The following is a 21,562-nucleotide window of genomic DNA, read 5'->3' as shown; positions in this document are numbered from 1 at the left end:
TACAGCAGTGTTGAAATACACCAGTCAAATCAGCAACACGCCATGCAGAAAAACAGTATCGTCGTGAGTAAAGGATGCCTGCTTGAAGAAAGCGGCCTGCACAATTACACTGGCCCTCCAGAAGCATCAATGACAGCACTCCCACTGGGCAATGTGCTTTAAACTTGTGCGACGTGTGGAGAGGTGTATTTTTTGTAATGGAAAATAAGAGGGATGTTTCCTTGGCGAAAAAAGGCCAGCGAGTTGGTCACAATATTTGGCAATGTTGGTACGAATAACACACTGCACAGTCAATGAGCGAGTACACAAGCGCGTTTAAGAAGCCGTGCTGCTGGGTGCACACTGAGGCCTCTGTGCAGGAGCTCACACACCAACCCGCAGCTCTGCCCAATGGTGAACACGCTGCGACTGTGCTGACATGACGTCTAGTGCACACTTTTGTGACAGACTACATTAAAATAATCAACAGTCGAGTTTGTCCCAAAGGAGATGCAACCTAACAAAACGAAACAAATAAATGGAGAATCAGAGGTATTCATGTTCCCAGCTTTGTGTTGTGGTAAATGCAGGGTCTGGTGCAGATTAAGATATTGATCCCACTTTAGTGGAGCTACTAAAGTTAAAGAAGGCAGATCCACAATTTGATAAGTGTATTAATATTATTATAGTATTAATATAGTATATTTGACTTGTATTGCTCTTAGCCTTATTCATTCTTGGTTTTGCATGCACATTGGACACAGTTGCTGGCTGGCTAGGTTAAGTGCTCTGATTTGGTGACCAATTATAAAAAGATCCTTAAAAACACTTATATACTAACATATCTAGCAGCAGGCCTTTCCATGTACAGGTTCCAATACTTCACTGTTTGGCTTTGCTGGAGAGCTATGTCACATACAGTGCCTACAGTCTACACTCCCTTTCAAAATTGCACCTTTTGTTGCCTTATAGCTTTCAAATGAACTCCAAACAAACCCCTTGGTGGTAAATTTCCCCTGCAAGGTAGGGTGGAAAGAAGGAAGCCATTACTCAAGAAAGCCCACCCTGAATTTGGACACACACACAAAAAAAAAAAAAAACTGAGGAGATTCAGTAGCCAGGTGGCAATACGTTCTGTGGTTCGACAAAAATAAAATGGACATTTTTGTCCTTAAATAGTTCACGGCACGACTACGACACGAAGCACACAGCCAAAGCTGGAGTGGCTAGGAACAAAAAGGTAAATATCCTTGAGTGCTTCAACCTAATCCCAATAACAAATGTGTGCCATGACTTCCCCAGGGAACTTGATAGATCTTGATCAGTTTTGTAATGAAAAAAGTTCAAGGGGGTGCTGATTTTCTATAGGCACTGTACATACATACTTACATAGACAGACGCATGCTGTACATCAATCCCGCCAAGTCACACGTTTTACCCGTGTCACTGCCGCCTTTGTGTCTTTCCAGAAGTCTCAGTTTAACCTGGTTTATCCCTCTCATGTACACGGTCCGACCTCCTGCCTGTTTGACAACCTGTTAGCCCCCCAGTCCACAATTCAGCACCACAATTGCATCACAACTCACGACCTGTACACCAATAAGCACATCCTGCTTCTGCTTAACCAATACATCAGAAACGATCCAAACAAACTGGTTTACCAGGATAAACTGCCGATCGCCTTTGTGTAATGTGATGCCACAGTGTGATGTGATGTGTAGTGTGGAGTAGGCACTTGATCAAGGTACTTTACCTAGATTGCTCCAGTAAATGCCCAGCTGTTTAAATGGGTAAAATGTAAAAATAATGTGATATAATGTTACAATTGCAAGTCACCCTGGATAAGGGTGTCTGCTAAAAAACTGAGTCATGACAAAAAGTGCAACCCCAAAATATTACCCTATTTATGCTTCTCTAGTGTTAAGTATGGTTATAGGGTAAAATAAACATTTATATTTGTCTATATCATGCTCCATAAGTACAGCTGTAGTGAAACATATTCACATGCTTCATTTGATAATCAATTATTAATTTAGTTTAAAAGATGTTGATTAAATTATACTTTTTCAGAGTTTGTTAAACACTAATTTAGCCTAGAGAAAATGAAAGATAAGTTACAGGGATATGCAAACTAAGCACCACTCTTGCTTATGTTTTATACTGTGTGAACCTGAAGCTTTAGGTCTGTGAACCTGTGTATGATAAAGAGTTATGTTTTTTTGTGGTTTCCAAGTGTCGTGTGGGTTGTGTGTTTGGTGGTTTAAGAGCGGCTTAATCTTTAACATCCTTTTGTTTCTTTTAACTGTAGAATTATGACAGAAACCCACACCTGTTCCATCTCCCACTTCAATATGTGAGAGAGAGGAGATGTATAACACTGTCCCTTTAAATGTCAGCACATTAGTTTAGTAAGCAGATACAGATCATGATACACATTTCTATAAAGCGGGGGTGGCAATAACTTTCCTTTCCTTTTGTTTTTTTTGTTTTTTTGCCCAGCAACAGTCATCAAATACAAGAAATGCTCAACCAATTAACATGCAAATCAATTTATAACTTTTTTGAAATGCATTTTTCTGGATTTTGTTGTTGTTATTCTGTCTCTCACTGTTAAAATACACCTACCATTACAATTATAGACTGATCATTTCTTTGTCAGTGGGCAAACGTACAAAATCAGCAGGGGATCAAATACTTTTTTCCCCCACTGTACACCGATCAGCCATAACAATATGACCACCTGCCTAATATTGTGTAGGTCCCTCTTTTGCCGCCAAAACACCCCTGACCCGTCGAGGCATGGACTCCACTAGACCTCTGAAGGTGTGCTGTGGTATCTGGTACCAAGACGTTAGCAGCAGATCCTTTAAGTCCTGTAAGTTGCGAGGTGGGGCCTCCATGGATCAGACTTGTTTGTCCAGCACATCCCACAGATGCTCGATTGAATTGAGATCTGGGGAATTTGGAGGCCAAGTCAACACCTTGAACTCGTGATTCATCAGACCAGGCCACCTTCTTCCATTGCTCCGTGGTCCAGTTCTGATGCTCACATGCCCATTGTAGGCGCTTTCGGCAGTGGACAGGGGTCAGCATGGGCACCCTGACTGGTCTGCGGCTACGCAGCCCCATACGCAACAAACTGCGATGCACTGTGTGTTCTGACACCTTTATATCAGAACCAGCATTAACTTTTTCAGCAATTTGAGCTACAGTAGCTCGTCTGTTGGATCGGACCACACGGGCCAGCCTTCGCTCCCCACGTGCATCAGTGAGCCTTGGCCGCCCATGACCCTGTCGCCGGTTCACCACTTTTCCTTCCTTGGAACACTTTTGATAGGTACTGACCACTGCAGACCGGGAACACCCCACAAGAGCTGCAGTTTTGGAGATGCTCTGACCCAGTCGTCTAGCCATCACAATTTGGCCCTTGTCAAAGTCGCTCAGATCCTTACGCTTGCCCATTTTTCCTGCTTTGAGGACAAAATGTTCACTTCCCACCCACTGACAGGTGCCATGATAACGAGATTATCAGTGTTATTCACATATTCAATGTTATGGCTGATCGGTGTATATTTACAGTACAGGTATACCCTGCTTTGGATATGCCTGAAACTCAACACTCACCTGGCATACCTATATAAAAAAATGTTCAGTTATGTGCAGTATTTAAAAACAAAATTATTCAAATCCACCCTGGAGTCAGACTAACCCCCTCCCTTTTAATAAAGTGTTGTCAACAGTAGATCCATTTAGCTCCATTATTTTAGTTCTAAAAATAAAAAATAATGGTAATAATAATGGGAACAAAATGTGTTGGAAGTGTAAGTTCTGAGGAGGGATCTAAAATGAAGAGAAAGAGCATCAGTCAGGAGCCAGGAACTCCAATTTGCTGATGAACAGCACATTTCTATTAGTATTAACTCATGTTCATGTTTGTGTTAAAGTGGATGTAATAATAACAGGCAAATTGAATTCCTTGTCCAACACCTACCACAAAATTAGACTTCAAGATCCAGTTCAATGCTTTGTTAATCTGCTATAAAGCCCAACAGCATTGTATAGGATACACTCTAACCCATACACATGACCCCTAAGTGTATCAACGTTATGAAACTATGAAAGTACTGTTCCCTAATCACAAAGCTTGGTTTGAAGATACACACAGGCACAATCCACAATAAAATAATGGCCTGTATGTAGCAAATCTAATCATGTAGCCCTTTAATAAATAGATTGTTTGTAACATTGTATTATGCATTAATTTAAGTCAACGAAAGAAAGCCAGCTCAATCAAGATTAGGCAAGGTAGCCAGGGCAGGGTAGTGTTGTGCTGCAGGGCTGGTTGGCCGTTCTTTGTTATCTAAGCAGCTGCAGTCTTATCACTCTCATTCTCCTGAGCTGCAGTCCCAAACCTCAGCCCTATATCTCAGCGTTGTGTCTCGCCAGTGCTGTCGTGGGAGCTCCTGGTTGAAGAGTGCTATCCAGCTGGAGTTTGAAGTGTTTTAATAGCTAATTTATAACTGTGTATAGATGGTTGAAATGGGATAGAGGGGGGTGTATAAACTTTAGACTCTCCATTGATTTCTGTCACGTGTTTACACAGCGCCTGTCTTAGCTTAGTTCGGTCAACTGGAATCTTTGCCATTTTTTCTAGGCAAAATGAGTGTTCAACTAACTCTGAAGACCTCATTGATGAGGAAGTATAGTTGAATGCAGTGGCTATCAACCAGGGGGACGTGGATTGAGGGAAAGTTGAGAAGGTCCCCCAGCAAAACCTGGAAATGTTTTTAACAAACAATATCTCAAATCATGACCACTTCTGCATTTATACAACAGAACTGTAATGAAAAAGCATATGGTGAATCTTTTGACCTGCAGTTAAATATTATAATACTATGATTTATAATAATTATATAATTCAGCTTACTGTGATGTTTAAATTGAGAGGGTACTTATTGAAGCTGAAGTTTTGAAAGGGTCCCATAACCAGAAACCCCTGGTCAAGTGAACAATAAGCATTACTCTAAATCAGGGGTTTTCAAACCAGTCCTGGAGTACCCCCTGCCCTGCTGGTTTTTGTTCCAACTGAGGTCTTAATTGCTTAATCGAATCCTTAATTGACCTAACAAAGCAATATACCATTCAATTAATTAATTAAGACATAGGTCTAAATTAATCACTGAATAGCTATTTCAATGAAGGGTGTGAATGCCTTAGACTATTATTGTCAAGTACTCGTATTTTCTAAACATACACACACACGAGAGGTGAAAGTAAAAGCCCTGCAGTTACTCTCTTGGAGAGAAAGGTTGTGTTCAACTGTAGCACTATGAGACACATTCTGTAAGAGCTTGTAAAACTGGCACCAGCTGCAAGTCAGATACTCGCCATTCAGCAAGTTCATTGTGTGAGTGGCCCAAGCTGTAAACAGGGCTGGAACCACAGTCAGCATTCTGCTGGGAAACAGCTTTAAGCTCCATGGCTCAGCAAACCAAGGAAGGTTTGGTCAGCGCTGGGCTAAAGCTCTTTTAAACAGGAGCCAAAATGATTATGAAGTAGCAAAACTAATTAGCTCTACTGTACTGGTATAATAAAAAAAACATTAATACTTCGGTGTACTTTACTTTAGCCATGTGCGACTAAACTTTTATATGGCCCCACATCAGGACATTCTCTGCCAACATATATTGTCAAGTCACCCACCCTGTCGTCAGTTGCAGGGTAACGCAACCAACTGCTTTGCAAATGAAGCCTTGGTGGTTTCAGTGTAGTTGCACTGGAGTATAACAGCATAAAACTGATCAACTACAAGACAAGACAAGTACAGCCCTTGAATCAAAACTAGCTCTTACCCCATTTGAGAATCAACATTATGCTAACAGAACCTAAAATAATCTTGAATGAAATCAGTATTCAAGATTTAGTATATGACTTGGGAAAATATTATATTTATTAACCTTTCTAAGTAGAAGAGGTTTGAAATAATGCTTGAGAAACTTTGGTTGCCACACCAAATTATGTTGTTTGTCACAAGGGGTCAACTTACATCCTGGAGAGATCTGAAGTGGTACATGTGGCCAGTGCACTTTGGAAAAAGGAACAGAAAAAAATGTATACTCTTTTTGTTTGTTCGTTGTTTTAGATTTTTTCAATTCAAGCTGCTTCTTTTTAAATGAGCAATTCTTTCAAATCATGTTTACAATGAATGCCAGAAAACTAAATTCTGTTGTACCATTATACCAGTATATTACACCAATGTGAACCATATATTGCATGTTTAACATTTAAATAAAGAGATTTGTACAGACTGGGCTTGTCTTTCAAAAATAAATCTCAAACTTTGCAATACAGTAACATGTTCGGGGTGTGTAATAATTATGCTCCGCATATTAATCTATGCTGTTTTAGATCCAGCTGAGTATTGTTTTAAACATGAACCTTGTTCTAGAGATTGCATTGTTCATTCATAATAAAAGAAAACTTAATTCACACATTTTTTAAAGATGACATCATTCAGCTACTATTTTTTTAAGATGGGGGTGAGGGGGTGGAGAACAGGATCACTCGGTGGAAAAAACAACAAACCTTTTAATGAAAGCTTTAAGTACCATAGTTTGTTTTAAAAAGTTCTGCAACCAGCATAGAGCTGACACCGTGCCAATCCTAAAATTAGACCAGCAAGTGAGAATGGACAGTACGGAAGTTAAGCACACGGTGTGTTTTAAAGGCGGTTGGTCCTGGTCGCTGTGAAAATGTAGCATTTGGCACTGACTGCTGTGAAAGAGAAGTGCTCCAATTGAGGGCTGTTGGCACGGTGGTAGCCAGGACAATACAGAAGCTTTCTATTTGTGGATGGCTGGCCTCAACTGGTTTAATACAGTCCTTCTCCATCTGTGCCTAGCTGGCTGAACTGGTATAATGCAAGAGTGCACTGTTGCTGAGCAGCTAGCTAGAATTCTGTCCACCACGACATTGAAATCAGTATAATTGAAGCTGTAGTATTCGAGGGACTAGAACTTAACATGGTAACAATGGTGGCTACCCAGTCATACTGGAAATGAGGGATGCGATTCAGTAAACATGGAAAAGAGGGGTTGTTACTGACTGATTTGAAATACACATACACGATGACAAGAAGGGATACTGTGTCAGGCAATTATAGACCAATCAGCCATAACTCAACTGCATGCAAGTTTATAGAATATTTTTTTAGGAGGTAAACCAAAAGATTATCTGCACTTCAATGTATCACAAAAAAAGAATATCCACATATTTTTTTTAGTTACTTGCAGGGAAGCAAGGAACCCAACTGATAGCATCAAAACCTTCTACATGATTTAGTTTTCCAGAGGACTTGAAATAAAGGAGTAGTTCTCCAGTGTGAATGCTGTAGGAATTCAAGGTAAGCTTTGCATCTGGGGAGAACTGGCGGAGGCACAGAAACTCTGTGATGTACAAACACCCTCACAGAAGCCGGCAATCACAACATAGAGGGCCTCGGGGCTTTGCAGATTATCTTGGCTTTAACAGACACTGAGCTGCTAAGATCACTATCTGTACAACTCAGTGAGCAATATGACTCAGGAAAGAGATGCAAATTCAGCACACAAGTGAAACATGATGTGATTTACCAGAAAAGTCCTTAATTCATGAGATCTGTGCGTCCCTTATCAAAGGGGCTGCTTTAGTCCGGTTTTAAAGGGTGTCCTTTAAAACTGCCCAGTGACATACTTTCCCAACTTCCACAATTCCACAGTCTGGGCCAGATATCATCGCCCAAGTTCAGAAAGCTGAGCACTGTCTGTCAGCAGTGTCATATAACCTGAATCAATGCAGGGCAGCACTTCACAGAATGAGGCATCTAACTCTAAAAACAATATCTATGTCATCATTTGATATTCAAATGCAAATCCTGCTCTGCTACATCATTTTCCTTGACTGACATTTAAATGGGACTTATAGTCTGTATAGATACATCATGTTCTGCCTTATTTATTTATGTCCTATTTTTGCAAACATGTTAGCGCTGCTGTTTTTGTTATCACCATGAAAAGAAGTAATCATAACCACAAGGTGAATCATATGGTTGTATTTTTAGAGGCAATTTTAAAATATTAGTAAGAGCAAACTATAGCCAGATTTGATCAGGTTAAGGAAAAACTACACCTTTAACAACAGCCATTCAAACTGCAGGTCTTCAACTGCTCACACCGGGAAATTACACCAGATTCCTTGGAGAAGAAAAACTGGCATTATCCATCAAAGCAAGAGCTACTAATGCACTGGGTACTGTAACAATACATGTCAGAGCACAGTGCTATAAACTGACAGGGATTTTTAACAAAAAGTGTTAAGCTAATCTTCAAAGAGGTCTGTTAAGGGATTCTTCTTTAAAGCAAACATTTCTTTAATATGTTAGGCCAAGCTGTGTGTTTTTTTATCTGAAACTACAGACTGTGGGTGTTCAACAAGTAAGTGAAGTTGTCTGACATAGCATTGAACCAGCTGAAACTTGACTTTTTAACTTCAGGAAAAAATAAAAAAATACATAAGCCTAGCAACAGGCTCTGGCCAATCAATGCACAGAATAACAGCTACACAGTCCAGCCCCCTTTTTTTGTTCCTCTGATACTGTGAAAAGCACAGCTATAGCCTGAACTTGTGTGCCGATGAATATCTTCATAACAAGTGAGGTAATTCATGTTACCAGCAAATCCAGGAATTGCTTTGCAAAGTCCTATGGAGGTGGCCTTGAATAAAAGACTGCACTGTGCACACAAACACAACAAAACAAAGCCTATTAGGCACTGCTGAGGAGTGTGGAATAAAGAACTGCTATAGACAAATTCAGCAGGAATATTAAAACAACCTTAAGCCAAGAATAAAATCTTACAACAAATAAAAACGAATCTAAGCCTCATAAAGACAACGGCTTGAATGTGGTGGCAGCTTCTCTCAGCCGGTAAAGAGGTCAAGGTCTGTGCTCACAATCCTGTCAGTCAGTGACACTTCAGTGAGGCTGTTGCTGCTTCCCCTTACTGTGAGGAGACCCTGAACCAAATCACAGAGACACAAATTAAGGCTCCCTTTTCAGGATCAATTTCAGGTTCAGAAACTTTCAGGTCGAAATACAATGCCTCTTTTCCTCGGTTGCTCTGGCCCAGCCCCTATTTCTGAGCTTTATGCAAACCAGGCCACTGTCAGAAGTGCTTGTGGGATTGTGGGACAGCAGTGCGTTTCTTTTTTTTTTTTTAAAGCATGGACAGAAAACAAATAAGTCATATAATTGATATGTTTTGGTGGTTTGTTTGATTCAGTTTTTGTATTGTAGTCAACCAGGTGCTGTATATTTAAAACCGGTTACCTTATTATCTGCACACATAAGACAGACATAAGGTTAAAAGAAATATGTATTTACAGTTGTGGGCAAAAGTATTCACACCCTCTCAAAAAACAATTTTTTATTAAATAGCACTTTAATCAACGTAAACTTTTTGTTTGTTCAACACACCGATTCAGCATTTACAACAGATAGACAGGTGGAGTGTAAACTTTGGACTGCCACTTAATACAAATCTATACTCTATTTACAATGGGCTGGATTATTTATAGGTTTCTACAGGTTAAAATTGTACATATTTTTATATATATATATATATATATATAAAAATAATATATATATAAAAGTAAATACGATTATTTTCTTTATCAGGGAAACCTGCAAAAAAAAGTGTCAAACCTTGCAAAGCGGCATTTAAAAAGTGAATCTAAACTGCATGATTATCATTAAGTCCAAAGCAGTGCACTCCGTGGTCCACCTGCAATTTAAACGCTTCCTTTGACGATAAATAATGATGCGTGCCCTATGCTGGAGTAATTGTCACGCACAGTGAAAATCCCAAAGCATGAACACCAAGTGACACCATGATGGAAAAACTGTCCCACCACACCTGAGCAGAAGTGAATAACTGACTTGAGAGAGTCTTTATAAGGACAACTGATTGCATAAGTAGACTGCAGAAGAATGCCACTGGACTCCTGAATCCATACAGGAAATGGGATTTGTTGTCTCTACATATGTGTCTGAGATATAAATGATACTGTCTGGAGGGGAGGCAATCAGTAAGCCTAGGCCTTAGGCTGTGGACCCCCAGAGATTTATTTTCTCCTATAACAGTTTTTCATCCAATCAGAGATTCTGTTTTTCTCTCTCCTCCATGGCTAATGGTCCATTTGTTTGTTTATTTACTTACTTCCTCACCTTGTATTAATTATTTCAATCTGTAAAAGCACTATGTGGCTACCTTGCAAAGGGCACTATACCAAATAAAAAACATCCATTAATTGACTACCCATTCTGACATCTAAATCTCAGTTGCAATGGCTTTAGTTCTTGGAAACTCACAACAGTAACACCTCCAGTGAAAACCGATTCAGCGTTAACAGCGAGCGTGATATCAAATGTCAGCTCTGAAATCTCAGCATTAAATTCAGCTGGGTTTCAGACTACAGCTGCAAGTGTTACTTTCCTCAGCGGGTATAAATTCCTTACTAGGACTAATAACGTGGAACCATTTATACCGTCACGTCGAGGCAGCCCAGGAATGCACAAAAATTAGCAGTGGGAATCGTTGTTGTGAAAGATGGGAACCTGACACTTTGCTCATATTGAAACCATGATGTGCACTTTCACAGTCAGCCGCTGCTTTCACTACCACGGTACAGTCAAGACCTCAGGCCACAGATCCTGAAGCACTGTTTTCATTTAGCAGTGCTGTTGGTGTGCTGTACAAAAGGGAGAACCCTGGGTAATTTAACAACCGGTTGAGAAAATAAGGGGCTAGCAGGGTAATGTAATGTTTGAACTCCAGATCTTGTCTAAGGCAACATGGAGAATCTCTGTAATGTTACTGTATTGTTGACAAACAAACCTTCCTGACATTACAAAAAAATCTAATTCCATTTTTCATAAATGATGGGCTTAACTAAATCGAAACTTTGACCTAGCCAGGATTAGCAAATTACAAACTTGTATACTATAGGATTTTGATTTAAAAGTAGCTGAAAGTGGCTTCTGACAGTAAATTAATCCACAATACAGTACAGATTTGTACTTTGCGATCTGCAGGAGGTAAAAGTTTTTATTTGGTCTAGCCCTATGTCTCCATATACTAAAAGAATTCTGTGCAAGGAAGTCCTGAGGTCAATAACAATGTAATCAATCAATTACAGTGCAATTACAGTCCAATCAAACCATTGTCATGTTTAAGATTTCAAAATTCTATAAACCTATACAGACTTTTTCCTTCCTGGCAATTACAGTATATAATTGCATATTTTTTTATTTGCTTTGTATACTACCTTTCATGTCATTGTAACTCACCATCTTAAATATAATTGAATAAAATACCACTGTAATTGTAGTTCACGCACTAGAAATCCAGTTACTGAGATTTTAATTATAATTGATACCAGATCTGGCATGAGGCAATGTTCTTAAAACATGCATTCCACATACACTATATTAGCAATCAGTGTGACACTACATATAAAGCTGTTCACAATGTATATAACAGGGAGTAGGCTCTAATGCCTACTATAATCTTTTTGATTGATGACTGGACGAACACGGAGCCATTCCTCCCACACAACACTTCACAGAGCTGCAAGATCATCCCTGCCGCCTCTTCTTAATTTATGGTTCCACTTCTCTGTGATTGAGGTCAGGGCTCTGAGCAGGCAATTAAATGTTTTCAGTGCTGTTCCCCTTGAATCTCAGATCTGTTTTCTCAGATATGCGACATGCTGGGCTATTGTATTGGTAGATGTACAGGCCCTCACAGTCAAATCCCATCGAGGCTGGCAGTGCGCTGTCGTGCATAACACCACGATCAGTATGCCTGGCAGGTACCCTTATAAACACCTGCCCCAAACCTAGCTCATGACCTCTGAAGTCTTAACCTGGTGCAGCTGGGAATATTGTGTAAATGTAGCACATTTGCCAGTTAAAAAAAAAAAAAGGGGGAAAAAAACTAAACACCGCCAAGATATATATAATCTATTTTCTAGGTCAGTGCTGCAGCAATGTCTGAGCTGGGCTGCATATGTCCAGAAGAAATGAGTAGGTGTGTCCAGTACAGCACACCTCTGCTCACGTTTACATCACACACTGAAAACATGTCTGACACGCTTAGGAAATCAACTTCCTGTCAGGAGAGTGATTACTCTGTGAAAGATTCTTCCAAATACTGTAACAATAAAATATCCTTCTAAATGCATGCTGAAGTAAAAATCAGTTTAAAGGCAATGGAAGTGGAAATTGTTCACTACTTTACAGGCCTAGCATAAAAGTCATTGGTATTGTCAACTTCTGTCACTGAGGAAAGGTTATAAACACTGCTTGTATCTCTCACCCATCGGGCTTCCCCCTCTAAACCAGTCAAATAAAGCCAAGGAGTTTGGCCATGATTTATCAAGTAATTTCACTGAATGTGTAGGTTCTCTTGTCTTTATTTTTAAACTCGAACCCTTTTGTCTTTTTCTTTCTTTTTTACATTATCCTATGCAGGGGCTTGGCAGACATTTACTATTAAATTGCTGTTATTTTATGCAGGAAATAACTAATTTGTTTGACACCCTCAGCTCAATGTGGTGTCAGAAACTATAGTCTGCACTGCAGCTAATTTGAGTCTCTGGTGTCTCCTTCCCTGAGTTATGAAGGAGTTAAAATGAAACAACAGGAAATGTTAAACCTTTCCTTGCCTTAAATTCTCATAGAAGAGAGACTGTGAGAGAGATGAGAGATGTGTAATCATTTTGATCATTTAGCTTTTTTTAAAGCTGCATTCATGAAACGATCAGGAGAGTTTGATAGTTTAGGCTTTTGGTGTGTGATTAAAACTGACCAGTTCAAAATGGAATATTTCACAGACTATTACCAGGTAGGATGCTGAGAGATGCTTTACGCACTTTCTTTCAAGGAATCAATTCAATTCCCTGCTGCCTATGGCTACTTCTGCCAATAGTTTCTCACATGTTTATTGAAAAATGCTTTTTATACCTCCTTAAAACTGTTCAGCCTTAGGTCAGGTTTCCTGGAGTAAGAGCATGTGAGCAGACTGATCCAAAACAAACAAAAGAGAGAAGAAACAAAAACAAAGACCAGCTTGCCATAGTTTGAGTCTATTTTACATAAAGCAAATAAAGTGAAACCCATTGCTGAAATCTAGGTCACCCACATTATGCTTCAGTTCTGCTGGTGGAAAAGGCGTAGGCTTCCATAGCTCCACCAGTGAGGAAGCTCAAGTTCCAGGAGATGTTTTCATAGTGAGGAGAGCTCACAGCTGTCACAACACAATCTAAACTAACAAAAGAAACAGTCACCCCCACCACCACCACTAGTATAGCTATCTTTAGGTATGCAAAACATAAATGCAAAAAAACAAAAACTGAATGCATTAGTGATGTCAGTCCTAGAGATACATTCTTGCGTTCTCTGCCTTTTCTGGTTCCAGCATTGTTTTTCCCAGCCATTTCCTTATCTGCTCCCTCAGGCAGGGAAAATCGCACTAGCCTGGGCTCTGTAGCAGATGCCGGCATAAAGCACGGTAGTGTTTGCCGATAACACTCAATTGTTGAGTCTTATGAAGAAGACCCAGCGGCTACTCTCACAGTGAGGTTAAGGAATCAACTCCCAGGTATTTTCAGAAATGAATGCTCCTCTCTCTTAAGTTTTAAGAAAACCAGTGCTATCTTAGAGTCACTCCATTTATTTTATCATAGTGTTATTGCAGATCACAACACTGAACCATCTACTGTGCAAGAAAAACAGAGAACAATATGTTCTTGAGATCTATATTTAAAGCAGTCAGATATTTTTAAACTTCAACTAATTTTCAACTAACAACAAATTCAGTAACTCTAGGAATTCATAAGTAGTAAATTGCATATATTAGAGACAATCTATAATATTTGACCAATCTTTTCTCTTCTTGCTGCATTTAGCTAGAGGCTAATTCTTTCTCCTTATATTATTATTTATAGATATTAAAATATATTGTAGACTGAATCATCTTGGGTGGAAAGGCAAATCTTTTGTGGTTTTGATTTTCAGTTTCAGTCATGGAAAGCAGAGTTCTCAGATATCAAATATTCATAATATTCATGTTGCAGGCTCGGGAGACTCCAAATGATTTACTAAACCCCTCCGATACAACCTTCATGCTTTTTCCATTTTTCTTCAAATTCCCGGAACATGTATTTAGGAAAAGTAAAAAGTCTGTTTCTGAATTCATCCAAGCAGGGGGGTTCACATACTGTATGTTATACTGATACTATAAATCATAACTTACTACTGGAAGAACACAAGTAATTAGAATTTAGTGTAGAGATCTTAGAGTTTTAACATTGTGTATCCTCATAATTACTGTATGCGGTAGAGTAATCCACACAATATCACATGTGCATACAGGAAAACATCCCATAATGTGTGCTGTACAGTGTGTGCTGTGTGCTGTAGCAGATACTTAATACTTTTAAGTAACAGCCAAGGTAAAATAAACAAAACAGAACAGAAACTATGGCAGCCCAAAAAGTGAACAAATGCATGCTAGATTCATGTTGACAATTCATACAGTATGGACAAAACTGGCTAGTTCCAAATGAGGAATAAAAGGAAGAGTGCAGTGTAAACTTCAGAGCACCTTATCAGTCTAACCTAATTACCAGCTAAAGACCAAACAAGTATCAGTGAACTCGGGTGATCTCAAAGTGGTTCACTGTTATCAAGTTAGACAAGATGACCTCCCACCATAATGATATCAACTGCTCTAAAATAAATGACGTATGTTTCAGTCATACAGACTGTAACCTACTTATCTGCGGCCTTAAACTCAGCAGGGACAAATCTATAGTGAAACCATTCGATTCCTTTACTAAATACAGTTTCCATAGGGGATAAACCCCCTCACCCCCACCACCCCTATTTGTTTAGAAAATAAAAGCTCCTTCCTGCATTGTTTTTGTGCATTGCAAAATGCAGTACTGGAGATTTACAAGACAGGAAGTTAAAAGCATTCTTAACCTCAAAGCAGTTCAGTTTTAACAGCTCATGTAGGAGGACTTTGCTAAACAGCACTTCTGAGGAGCTTTGACACATTCCACCTGCCCCCACACTGTCTGATGTGGGCAGAGCATCACAGCTACACAGTTAATGACACTCGGACAGGCTACTCCACCACCACACCACACAATATCAACCTGCATCTTTTAGAAAAATGCCTTGGCTGATTGTGTTCATATTTTAGAGAAATTAGTCACACATGCTGTCCTCTACATTTATCCAATACACATCTGTAACTTAGAACTTCTTGGACTACCTAATGTGGTTCCTCCGCCCTGCTAAACACATTATACTTGTACGTCACTTATTGAAAGCCTGCGTCAAAGTGCTAAAGACAGCACATGCTGCTCACAGCTGGAAGAGTGTGCCCTGTTAATGCCCCGTTAACTGTCAAAATCTTTGGGATACAAGCAGTGAAAAAACAACCGATTTCCATAAAGTTATGCTGATTCAGAAAAAGAAATCTTGGTCTACACTTCAAGAAAGAGCTGAGAGTAATTAACCCGCATCCTTTTCTCCAACCCCAGTGAATTTATAACGGCAGACAGTTTCAAATGTAATAATCGCGTTGTTTGCTGTTGTGATGAAAACATGGTAGCCCATATCATTGTGGTTGTTTACAGAGTAAGGCTATTAAGTGATCAAAAACACAGTGAGTGGTTATCAATAAAAGATGTGTGGTTTCTGTGATCTTGCCTTGACATACTGTCAGAGCCTCAAAAACAACAATCTGAGGGAGAATGATCATAAATCTGCTTTATTTTAACACAGGGGATGGACGCAGTTGTCTATTCTTACGGTAAATGAGCACCAGTCTCATTAATGCATGGAAATGCTTTCCAACAATTCATCCATTCAATAACAGCCCTCCTGGATCTGCTACAGTTGTTGTTCAGTTCCAATATTTCTCCACTGCAGACACAAGAGGACAGAGAGTAAATGTTTTCTCCGTTCTGCTTGTTTTATAATGACAGCTGAACAAAGTAACTAGAAAGTTAACAAAACTATGGGCCATATATATTCTGCCTAAAATTGTTATTTCCCATTTTAACAATCTCACACCGACACCAAGAGAAATGTAAAAGTATTTAATCAGACCATCAACTTAAGACCCTGCGTATCCCATAGAGAACACCTCTGAAACTATTTCTGTCTTTTGTTGTTGGTTTAATTCTAATTTTGTTTTGCAATGCCACAGCGTACCTTCTAAAATAAACTTGTGGCTTTTCATTTATAGATTTCTTGTTGATTTAAAGCAAAATACTTGTTATATTTTTAAAAGCAGCCCCGCTTGAAACTTAATAGCCGTTTCTTTGTGCTACACCACAGCTTCACACTTCCTGTTGCTCTTTTTGTCTCTAGCCTTGACCAGCACGAAATGAAACACTCCACCAGATGCTACTTATTCAATAAATGTGTGGTACTCATAAAAAAAATGAGACTGCAAAAAATCATACACAGAAAGTTGAGAAAAGTATCTACTTAAACGTATAAAATATGTAGGATTCAGTGGCACAGAATCACATTGTAATTGTTTGCTTTTCATTAATTATTTTTAATACCATATCCTTCAGTTTTGTAAGGGATAGAATAATGAAGACCAATGAGCAGCATATATGAACTCTCCCTCACAGCTACTGTAATATACAAGGAAACCAAATAAATAAATAAATCTGAGGTATGGAAAACAAGAAAAAAGGGGACACTGTACTATGCTGTATTTAATTTGATTCCAGTCAGGGCTTCCAAGTGGAAAATCAATCCCAAGCTACTTGCCAACAATGGCCAAAAAAAAAAACACTGGCTTCCAATCATTGGTAACTTCCGGGGTTGGGTGCAACTCAAGTCAACTGGAGAAGAGGTGTGAGCAGTGAGCTCCACAGGCTGCTTTGACAGGCAACAGACTGATCTATCGAGCAAGAACGGGGTTGGTCCTCCTTCAGACACAAAAGCCTGCTGCATACGTTTCAGGATTAGAGTGAAAGAGAACACATTGCTTGACAATATACATCTCAAGGGCCAATGCTGTAAACTGGATGTATTTATATTTAAAAGCACATGAAGTATCTTGTAGTATTGTCAATGTATTTGATTATGAAGATGAATCAATTAAAATGAAAGAATAACTTGCCTCTACACAAGATCCCTGACGTTTTTTTCATCAACTCAAGATCTGTAACCCGGTAACTTCAATCCCAGCAGGAAGAAAATTGGATACTATTTTAGAGTCAAATAACAACCATATGAGAATGTTATTTATGGACCTTTAAAATGGTTTTAATTAGGTCACCTGCTGTGCTTGATTGTATTTACACAGAAATGTATTTTTGCTTGTTTTGTAACTGCAGCAATGCAAATAAGTCAGTAGTCTGGTCACCTTTATTTGTGTTTATGTAACTGCTTGAAATCTCTCTAGGGTGCAGCAATGAAACAGTGTGCTGGTTCATCAGCAATTGGAGCAGGCTGTTTATTGCCTTCCGATATAAATATCTCCCTGCATCTACCACTCATATGCGTTCATATAAAGGTACTTCCATCGCCCCCCCCCCACGTATCAATAAAAGTTATGCTTCGGTCCATCTTGAGCAAGATAGTTTGCTTTAAAAGATAAGTACGCTCGTTATCAGTAGTAGTACTCCACTGCAACTGTGTGGCTTTCCTTTCAAACATGGAAGCAGCCTCTTTTCTTATATGTTCTTCACTCAAAATCAATCGCATAGAGGAAATCAATCACCAAATCAATCAATGAAGGCATATCAGTTAAAATGGATTAATATTTAATCCCAACTCAATCATAGTCTAACAAAACTCGATAACCTGCACACCTGTTCATATTGTCTATCAAGCCATTTAGTCTCACACGAACACAACAGATTTCGGGTCAGCATTTCAAATTGTGACTTATAAAAAACAAAAACAAAAATAAGCCTCCCATACCATATTAGTCTATGCCAAGCTGCTTATTTTCATTTGTTTTCTATAACAGTTCAACAGGCTCTGCAGGAGAGGGTTTTTTTTTGCCTCTAGGCCATAATTATTTGGCACTAGTGGGACAAGCTGAAATCAACACTTTACAGCTTTAGCAGTGTGTGGTGAAGAAAAGAAGGGAAAAAAACAGGGCAGGGGAAAAACACAAAAAAACCCAAGAAAAAACACCCATGTAATTCATTTTTTTAAAAACATGAACCAGGTTGAGAACACGCATCCGCCCAGAACTTTTAATAGGTTGACTTATGTATTTTAAATTCTATGAATGCAAAAACTAAACTGCCAACAATAACAATTTGTACATATTATGCTACTAGTCAGAATTGACACGAGTTGCACAAGTATCTTTTTTATCTCTCGCCTTAAAAGCTGAAATACTACAAAAATAAAAGATTTGTTTTTCCTTTTCAACCGTCCGCAAACAACCAAAAGCTTATCATTTTGAAAAACCTTCTATAATGTGTCCATTTTGTCTCGTATATTTTCTGTTTGTGTTTCAGCTGGCTGAAGGTGACACGTTTCCTGTAGTAGTCAGACAGTTGCGATTCTTGGTCGAGACAATACAGAGCCAGATCAGTAGTCTTCCAGTCTCATTAATTTTCCAATGAAAACATTAAAAATAAACAATGCACAGCAAAAGTTGTTCTGTACAAGCAACACATGATTTTGTGTTTCACGTAGAAATCTCAAACATGTTGTAGAACATATAAATAAAACCGTGCATTTCTTAAGATTCGTATATATGGTAGGGATAATTTTTAACTCTTTCCCCTTCTGCAATGTATACAAAAAAGGAGTTCCTGCAAAATATGTATCATCTTGCTTTTTAACCAAACCAACTACAGTAAACGGTTTGTTCATCAAATGTAAATTCGAGGGGTTTGAAGCAAATGCAATATTGATATTTTATCAAATATGCAACGCATTAAAGAATACACATTACAAATCAGCAATATCAAATCATGGGATCAGATTAAGAAAACAAAACAAAATCAGCATATAGGCTACATGAAAAAACATAATGCATCACAGGACACATTTTTCTATAATTGTGTTGCAAAATTCTCTCATCAAAATATCCCATTAGCAATCAAATCTACACAGTGCACTGCCATATTTTGTTTTATTTTATTTTTATTATGTCAGACTTAATTCTATCTTTGAGAACATTTATGTTGGCTGTACTCATCTCTCCTGCTTTGTTTTGGTGTTAACACTAACATTTTATTTCTAATTTTACATAAGAAGGTTTACCTCAGTCACAACAAACTACAATAATACTGCCAAGAACAAAAACTGCCAGGTTCAGTCTGTCAGGATGTCTTTCTTTATTTCTCTTCATGACCCCCCCCCCCCCCTCTCTGAACACAAAGCAGTTTAACAGGTCAGATGCACCATAAAATTTAGACGAATCAGCTATTGAAAACAATGACTCACATTCAAAATAAATGGAAATAAATAACCTCCTTCTCAAAACCAGGTCCTTTCAACAAAGCACTGGTTACATGTTTTAGCAGTGACACAGCATTACTGTGCTCTGGCCCTTCAACTTCTCTTCCATTAACTGTCAGCTTCAAGTATGTGTATACCTTTACTGGCTTCCCAGCAGCTCAACTAGTGAAAGCTTCCACTCAGCACCCAGGTTGGGTCTTGCTGGGTTCACAGTTAGCCGGGGTTTTAATGGACTTGCCACACAGCAGTTACATATCTCTGAACATTTGAACACAAGATGGGGGGTTAAGGTGTGATCAAAGGTGTCCATTGGGAGTCTCTCAACAAAATCGAGACCCAAGGAGAGAAAAAGATCTCCAGCCATAAGCAGCAAGGCCACCAAATGTGCTGTGGAATGCATCTCAAATATCTAAACATACTTGGAAGGCAAAGATCGTATACTGATCATTTAACTTGCAGTCCAGCTTATTACACAGGACTGCCGTAGTAATATTGCGTAAATGGCTTAGAGCAAAGCATTCCTACAGTGCTTTCTACAGCAGCAAATCCATTTTTTGATCTTTTGTATAGATCCAGACCTCTGCGCCTTCAGCTAGAACAAGCCACTTCCAGAGGGGTGTGTAACAATCAAGGGGAGAAGATCCATTTATCTTCTTGGCAGAAATAACTGGCTAGGACCAGGTGGCTGATTTCTCTGAGGTACCAGCCTGGCACATGTTACATGGAAATGTATCTGGCTCTTGCGGATTGAATCTGCAGCAGTTTCCAGTGCAATATCATTACGGGGGCCTGCTTTTATGTCTCCCAAGAAAATACTTGAACTTCTCGTTCAACAATTAGAACACCAGCTGGGTTATCAAACCTGCGGTATTTTCTGGAATGTTTTCCTTTAGTCCAATTTGCAGACAAACAACCACAGGATTCTAGGAGTCTTAGGACAATAATGAGCACAACGCTCATGCAAATAGGAGAAGAATCTTAAACATCACGCTGTTCTGATCCAAATCCAGGTTTGGCCTTTACCTCATGTTCAGTGACTAGAAGAAGGAATGGAGAGGAGAATAGAAGGGCGTAGGGCTCCAGTCAAATTCCTGGCATTTACAGAACACATGCATTCCCCCTTTCCACCGAGACAGAGACAACAATACTGCTTTCAGCCTCATACTTAATTAATCGTTAAGGTATTGGCAAACAACTTGGTGGCCTAGAAAAGAGTTCCGCTATTAAATGCACCCACTGTAATGCACCATTGCAAAGGTCCACATACTTAACACATTGGCCACCAGGAAGCTGTTCATAAAAAAAATCTGTTAAACTCCTAGTATTTTTCCTGGCTACAGAGTGCTGCCGGAGAACTTTGAAAGAGCCTACCAGCTAGCGCAGCTTTATTTGCAGTTTAAAAAAAGGGAAGAAAATAAAATTAATTTAATACTGAAACCCCTTTTTCAGCCACCTCTTCCCAGTGGGTCATTGCTGAAACGCATATAACGTTACATACAGTAAAATCATGGGAAAGGGTTTTGAGGAGAGCAAGTTAAGATGCTGAACTTTACTTTGAACTAGGGGCAACTGTGCCCATTAAATCTTTATTACTGTACAAAGAAATAAACTGCTTCAGCTCTTCAGTAATTTTGTGTGACTAACTTACATTTATTTTGCAGTGTTTTTACAATTTGAAGAGAACTGATAAAGGTTTTCAATTCCCTGCATTTAACCACCCTTCGGTAGCAAGAATCATGATTTCAGATATTATTGCTGACACATGAAGGAAAACAGAGCTACCTTAAGACTTGGGGAGTAGAGGAAAAAAAACAATAATTATCTTTTTCTCAAAACAAAACTTTTTTTTATAAGGGGAGGGGTTATTGATTTGTTTGCTAATGGTGAGCAAGTCCAAAACCTTCTTCCCATCGCTGTTTTTTCAAGGAGATTATCTGTGCAATAAGAAGAAAGCACAGAAAACCAAAAACAGTAGATCCCCCGAAGCTAAAACTGTTGCTTAAGTCTCCGTTTCTGGTATCA

At 39.0% G+C, this 21,562-nt stretch overlaps 1 protein-coding gene across 2 annotated transcripts in view; it reads right to left on the bottom strand.

The window, feature by feature from the left end:
- sesn1 (sestrin 1) overlaps positions 1 to 21,562 on the bottom strand; it is a 66,739-nt gene that overhangs the window by 7,126 nt on the left and 38,051 nt on the right. Inside the window, exon 1 of one of the 2 annotated variants that reach the window (XM_066701338.1) lies at positions 1,369 to 1,494. The exons of the other annotated variant lie outside the window; for it this stretch is intronic. The gene's annotated coding sequence lies outside the window, so the exon portion shown is untranslated. Of the gene's footprint in view, positions 1 to 1,368; positions 1,495 to 21,562 lie in introns of those variants that run through there. 2 annotated transcript variants of the gene reach the window in all.

Source organism: Amia ocellicauda, chromosome 1 (genome assembly GCF_036373705.1).
Source record: "Amia ocellicauda isolate fAmiCal2 chromosome 1, fAmiCal2.hap1, whole genome shotgun sequence".
NCBI lineage: Eukaryota > Metazoa > Chordata > Actinopteri > Amiiformes > Amiidae > Amia > Amia ocellicauda.
The sequence above is the reverse complement of the archived record's forward strand: the minus strand, read 5'-3'. Positions and strand labels throughout refer to the sequence as shown.